Here is a 7,444-nt window from a genome sequence, read left to right on the forward strand (position 1 = left end):
GCCCATATGATTGGAATGTGCACACTCTTCAGCTTATCCAGGCATCGTTTAAGTCAGGACCCTCTAAACTTTGTCGTTGAACTCAGCCAACTGCAAGCCCTTGGCCTTGAGTCTCCTGCACATGTGCTCCTCCATGCTGACTTTGAGGAGTTGTGATCTTCCTAGGTGGCTTTTCCATCCGCAAGTCTGCTTCCGGAAGTTCAAACGCCTGGCTGAAGAGTTTGGCTGTGAGTCGAAACTCATAGCCCATTAGCTAGATGGATTTCCAGTGGGCGTCCATGGCGAGGACCATCCACGTGTAGAACAGGTGCTCCTTTGTTGGTGGCGCATCCTTGAGAAGTAGAAAATTACCTTCAAACTGTCGAGTGTTGAACCATTGGTAGTCCACCGATCCCTTTTGGAATTTCACCTCCTACTTCTTCAGGCTGATGTCAAACTGGCTCACGTTGATCGTGCCCATCATGCTGAATCGGTGATTTGGGCAACTACTAGCTGTGCTCTTTGAACCCTAATGACCGACTTAGCTTTTTCCTCTTCATCCTTTTCCTACTTCTGCCGGTGCATCCTGACCGCTTGTTCTCTATGCCAACGGTTCAGATCCCATTTCGGTGCATAAAATGGTATCCCTTTGGAAAATAGCTGGAACAGAATATCCTTCCTCCTCTAAGGCTGATTTGACGCTTTAAATGCTTGCTCTTCATGGTAATATATTAATTTTCTTAAAATCTTAGTTATATATTTATTCATATTCCAGGTAAACACATAATAACTAAAGAATACTTTCCCTAAATCATTAATAATTAATCTTAATAATTTTTATTTACTTTTGTTTGAGTTTGGGTAGTAATATATTAGTTTTTTTAACCATTTTAGGATTCTAATTTTGTTTGTATCCCAAGTAAAAAAATACTTTACATGTAACATCTAATTAAGAAAATTATTTTTTAGTAATTTTTTATTTACTTTTTATTGGGAGTGTACTAAATATATTTATAATCTAATAACTATATAAAAATTATTCTTAACAATTTTTATTTTACTTTACTTTGGGTTGGATATTAAGTTTCTTAAAATTTTAATATTATAAATATATTCATATTCCTAAGTAGTACTTTGCATATATTATCTTTATCACTAATATTTAGTTATTAATTATTTTTTCACTTTGGGAATATTAGTAGTCTAAATTAATGGTCTATATTGTATAGTATTATATGTGTATATAAAGATATCAGAAGGATTGATTTTTGTACTCATGTAGCATTTGCTGGGCAACATCTCACATGCAAAGTATTAACTAGCATTAACACTCAATTTTTTGCAATGAAGACCCTCTGAAATTGAGAGGGTAAATTCTAAGGTTTAGTAGAGAGTGTTTGCCATGACAGCATGCCTAACTATTGGTGCCTTCAAATTGTGATTCAAGCTCATATCTGAATCTCTTTCCCTTGATTCAGGATTTTGTGAGCTATGGCACATGCTCTTGCCAATCCCTAGCAATGGCACCTCATATTCATCCCAAATGTGCAAATTCCTGCACAACACCCTTCTTTTCTTGTTGTAGTTTGTCTTGTTGCTTGTTTTGAGAATTGAGATGAGCTATGATACCACTGGAGCTGCTATTATAAGTTGATTTTCTTGTAGTGAGATTGCATTTTCTCAAACTTCTTATCAAGTCATTAGGGAGAGTCATTGAGATTGCAAGTACTTTTTTTCTCTCTTCTTCATTTCTATTTTGTTTTGTTTCTTTGGATTCAGGGCAAAGTTGCTTCGACAGTATGGTGGTGTGATGATTCTAGCAACATGTCTAAACCACAAAAAAGCAATCAACGAAGTAAACTATTCTCCTATGATTTCTTTTATGTTCTTTAGGTGGTGGCATAAGCTCTAGAGAATGAAAAAGTGAAGGAGTGAGATTTATGCTTGGATAGTGACATTCTTTATGATCTTTCCATTGGGAGGATTATGTTGGGCATCACATTGAAGAATTACTTGGTATATAGTTTCTCAGCCACTTATATTAGAGGAGCAGCTTATATGCTTCTCATTGTGGTAGATTTGTATGGTCATCAGAATGGTAAGTTTTTTACTTTCTTTACTAGGTGAATTCATGAGTGTAGAGATCATGACACTGGGTGTTGAGTGGTGGCTAAACTTCAACAATAGGTTTTGTCTTTTGCTATGGTGATAGAAGTGTGGTATCAAAAGATTTTAAGTTATCCAAATGGCAATATATAGTGCTCTTGCTAATCTAACCAATGATAAATTGTACTCATGAGGTTATAAATTATGTATGTCTTTGGTGGCATTACTAGATCAAAATTCAAAACTGCTAGAGATTTGAATTCTATTTAACAGGTTAAGAGAGTGAATATTTATTTTTAAGTGAACTTTTTAATGCTTTACTAATAAAATAATCAACTTTTCCTAAACTTATTCTGTTTTATAAATTATTATAATCTTTGAATATTTTAGGTCACAATTAAATTTTATAATTTAATTTAACAGTATTTATAAATATAATAAGAAAACTGTATTCTAGAATAATCTTATTTTGTAAGCTAGAATATACTAGATGGCCTATTTAAATATTACAATAACATATGAAACCCAACACCAAATGATAGTATATCAAATGTGGATTGACTTAGTTTTATGAATGTGTAGGATCATGATTAAAGCTTCAAGCATTAATATATAAAAAAATTAAACAATTTCAACAATAGGAGTATATATTATATTTTTATATGTAACCTTAGCTATTTACAATTTAACTCATTATCAGAAAAACTAAGATAATGTATGCAGTATCTGATTAAGCAGTAATATTTTAAATTCTTTTTCCTAACTGTAAAGATAGTTTATTAGTACATAATACTATGGAATTACAATTTCTATAGCATACATATTTACAAAATATTTTTGTTAGTAATTAGTTTCTTGACTGGATCTAGGTAGTAATATATTAATGTAAACTTATTGTTTTATATATTCTAAGTAAAAAGCATAATTAAGTAATGTTTTACTAATAAAAATGAGTAATAATTATTTTTAGTGTGAGGTTTAGGTGTACGACTACGATGTCGTATACTAATATTAACATAGTTGTAAGCAACCAAAGAAAACGACTCAAGAGACGCTCCATTGGGTTCAAATATAAAGGGAAAGGGCTCATGAACAAGAGTGCACCCCTTTTTCCAATTGGTTAAGGGTTTTGGGATATTTGGGGTTAAGCATCCTTGGGTTTGAATAGTATTGGACTAAGTGACCTCCTAAGAAGTCTAAACTCATGAGCTTACATTTGGTATTAAAGAGGTCTCAGGTTTGACTTTGTTGATTGGCTAGGGGAATCACACCACATATTGATTGACATCTGGCAAGTCTAATTTGCTCCGGCTGGGGTTGACCTGAGGGGTAGGGTGTCAAGAGAGCAGGGCTCTCGAGAGAGCTGTGGCTTTTAGCTTTCGTTTACAAGGGTGTGAACTTGCAAGGAAGTTTGGTGGATTGTAAGCAACTAAAGAAAATGACTTGAGAGATAATCCATCGGGTTCAAATATAAAGGGAAAGGGCTCATGAACAAGAGTGCACCCCTTTTTCCAATCGGCTAAAGGTCTTGGGATATTTGAGGTTAAACGTCTTTGGGTTTGAATAGTACTGGGCTGGGTGACCTCCCGGGAAGTTCAAACTCAAGAGTTTACAATAGTGGGATTTTGGTAGCCGTCGAATTGGTTTTAATCTGGACCATTTACTCCTATATATAAGTTAGGGTTTTTTGGCTAATTGATATGCACATTTTCTGTATCCCCTTTCCATATTCCATGCACTCATATTAGTGGAGTTTAGGGGCACCTTTGATTGTCCCTAAGGAATGCCTGGATTTGGGATTTTGGTTTAGATCTAGCTTTTTCCATTTCTTTTCTTTTGTTCTTTCCTTTTAGGATTTTGGTTTAGATATAGTTTTTTGTATTGTCTAGATCTCCATTTCCTTCTAGTTTTTTGTCATTTCTCTTCTTTTGCTCTTTCCTTTTCATTCATCTTCATGGCAGATCAGCAATCTCCTCCTTTAACTCTAGAGTAGCAGTTGGTACAATTGCTTGATGCTATGTGTAATTGAATAACCAAACTTAGTTGATGGTAATGTTCACGGCATATAGTACAACTCCTCCTACTCTTGGTGCCAATCCTCATGTTTGGCCGGAGTTCTTTCACGGGAATCCTGGTGATAATGTGTACCATTGGTTTGATCACTTCACGGTGATTGCCACATATCATTCTTGGGATGATGCTCAATGTTTACGTGAGTTTCCCACGTGTCTCCATAGGACAGCATTGTAGTGGTACAATGGTTTGAGAGTAGCCACTCGTGGGGATTAGAGTGTTCTCTTGGATGTCTTCAAATGCACATTCGGATATGCCAATGATTGTGATGATGCCTTCCAACAATTGCATCGTCTTCGCCAAAGGCCATTTGAGTTGGTGATACAATTTAGCATTCATTTCCAAAGTTTTTTGCTTCATGCAAAACCAAATATGTCAAAGCGGATCAAGCTAGGAATGTTGTGGCTAGCACTTTGTTAAGATCTTGTCAAAGTTGGCTCCTATGACCCTTGACGATGCTCTTTGCTTAGCACAACGTTATGAAATATCACCTCTTCCACTTTTTGCTACCCGTTTTTCAACTCCACTTCTTATGGGTGGTGGTCTTGTTCCAATGGAGGTTGATGTTGCTACTGCTCGAGTTCAAGGACCAGGGCGAAGCCGTGGTCGTGGCTGTGATGTTCGTTGCTGAGCGTGTGATGAAGTTGGTCACACTTATTGGCGTTTTCGGCATTTTCCAAATTGGCAGCCACCATTTCCTGGGTGGAGACCTTGTCTTGTTGGTGTTGTTGCAGTGGAAGGTCTGGACATTAAGATGCATCCGGGAAACAAGGAGTCATGCGAGTAATAGAGGGATCTTGCGTGAATAAGTCCATAACTGCTTCATCTTCCTTTCGGAAGCATCATCAAGGGGTTCACTCATCACCTGTTCATCTAGTGTTTACTTTCCAAGCTCATTTACATAACAAGTGGTTTTCTATTATTCTCTCCATGTTGGTTGATATAAGTTTGAGTTTATCTTCTATTACTCGACCCATTGCCATACGTTGCTGTTTACACTTGCATCGTGCGGTGAAGCCAATTTTCATTCTTTATGGCAACGGCCATACACATACATGTGCACGGGATGAGGCAGACCTAGTTGATCATTGTGGGTGGTCTTGAGTCAAACTTTTGACCTCATCTTTGGTATGGATTGGTTGCAGTGCAATCATGCCAAGTGTGACTTTGAGACTTCTTCCTTTTATTTTATACTTCCTTATATTTCATTTATTCCTCTCACTTTAGTACCTCTTTATCCTTTTTCTTCTATGTACGCTTTTATTACTTTTGTCTCCCACTCCTTCCTCCTATGTATTTGTCTTGTTCTGCTCTTCCCTTTTCCGATCCTTTTGACAATCTTTGTGTTGCAACAGTTGACCGACTCATGAAGGAGTATTCTAATCTCTTTGAATTTGACCTATCATTTGGGGCTAAGATTGCCACATATCATCCTATTCCAACTAGGGATGTGCGTCCAATCAAGGTTCCTGTTCATCATCAATCACTCAAAGAGATCAAGACTTTATATGCAAACATCAAGGAGATGTTGAAGAAGGGTGTTATTCAAAAGTCGTGGAGTTCTTGGGCATGTGAACCTCATCTTGTGACAAAACCTAATGGGAGTATTCGTTTCTGCATCAACTATTATCTATTAAATGAAGTGACAATTTTATATGTGTACCCACTTACTCACATTACCAATCCTTTGGATCGTCTGGGGGTGAAGTCATTGGTTCACCAAGCTAGATCTTGCTTTTAGGTACTAGCAAGTACCGATGGCTGAAAAAGATATTCCTAAAACTATTTTTCATACACTATTTGGTTTGTAAGAGTTTTTGGTAATGCCATTTGGTTTAAACAATGACACTCGGTGAGTGTTTGACAAGATCTTCCAGCCGGACATGGTCTCGTGCAGCACGCTCATACTCGGGTATGTCGAAAACGGGCAACCCGAGCTGGCGCTAGAACTCTCAAACAACTTTCCAACAGATGATGGACAAAGTTCTTTGCGATATGCCAGAGGTGACTGTTGACTTCATTGATGATGTCTTGATTCACTCGAAGAAGTGAGAGGAGCACATTTGTGATGTTTGTAAAGTGTTGAATCAGCTACAAGATGTTGGTTTAAAGCTGAAGTAATCAAAGTGCATGTTTGGGTCCAAAGACACGATTTATCTTGGGTACCATATTTTTTGTGAGGGTTTGCAAGTTGATTCTAACAAACTTATGGCTGTTCTAAAGTTCTCTACTCCAAAATGTGTGAATGATATGCAACGCTTCCTAGGCAAAGTGTAGTATCTCGGTCATTTTGTGGATCATGTTTTTGATTGCATTGCACCATTATGAGCACCTGTGAGGGGTTCCAAATGTATAGTAGGGATAGTGGTTGGAATGCATGTCTGACCACTTGAGACATTAGTTTGGCTCTTACTGGGTTGTGTCGCTCTTTGTTTTGTGTCCAGCTTGGGTCTAAGCCCAAGCTCCACGTTGCTCTAATCAGTGGGGTATCTTCCTTCTCGCGTTAGGCCATCGGTATGCCAAAATTGTGCCAGACTCCGTCTGACACCATTTTGTATGTAGATGCTGGATATGGGGAGCTGGTGCTCATGAGATTATACCGAACCCTCATTTTGTAGCACAATAGGCTTGGAGTTCGGCTCCAAATTCAAGTGCACTACATTTGCCGTCTCTTTGGTATGCATATGTGTGAGACACAAAATCCCTAGGCCCCAAAGTGGAGCCGGAAGGGTGCCACATAGTAGTGGCCGAAGCGAGAGCCAAACGAGCGTAACACGTTTGGACCAAAAGCTCCGACTTGAAAAGTCAAGAGCGGGAGTGGAACTCCCAACGAAGTGCTCGAGGAACGAGCACGAAGCAAGCAAAAGGCGAGGCTCCAAAAAGGGACCCAAAAGGACCAACACATGACACGTGGGAGTGTCCGAGATGGACTCGAGTTGGAGTCCGAAGTGGAGTCTGAGATGGACTCGAGTTGGAGTCTGAAGTGGAGTCCGAGATGGACCCGAGTTGGAGTCCAAAGTGGAGTCCGAGATGGACCCGAGTTGGAGTCCGAAGTGGAGTCCGAGATGGACCCGAGATGGAGTCCGAGATGGAGTCCGAAGTGGAGTCCGAGGTGGACCCGAGATGGACCCGAGTTGGAGTCCGAAGTGGAGTCCGAGATGGACCCGAGATGGAGTCCGAGATGGAGTCCGAGGTGGACCCGAGATGGACCCGAAATGGAGTCCGAGATGGAGTCCGAGATGGACCCGAGATGGAGTCCGAGATGGAGTCCGAGATGGACCCGAGA

Source organism: Selaginella moellendorffii, unplaced genomic scaffold (assembly GCF_000143415.4).
Source record: "Selaginella moellendorffii unplaced genomic scaffold, v1.0 SELMOscaffold_42, whole genome shotgun sequence".
In the NCBI taxonomy this organism is placed as follows: Eukaryota; Viridiplantae; Streptophyta; class Lycopodiopsida; order Selaginellales; family Selaginellaceae; genus Selaginella; species Selaginella moellendorffii.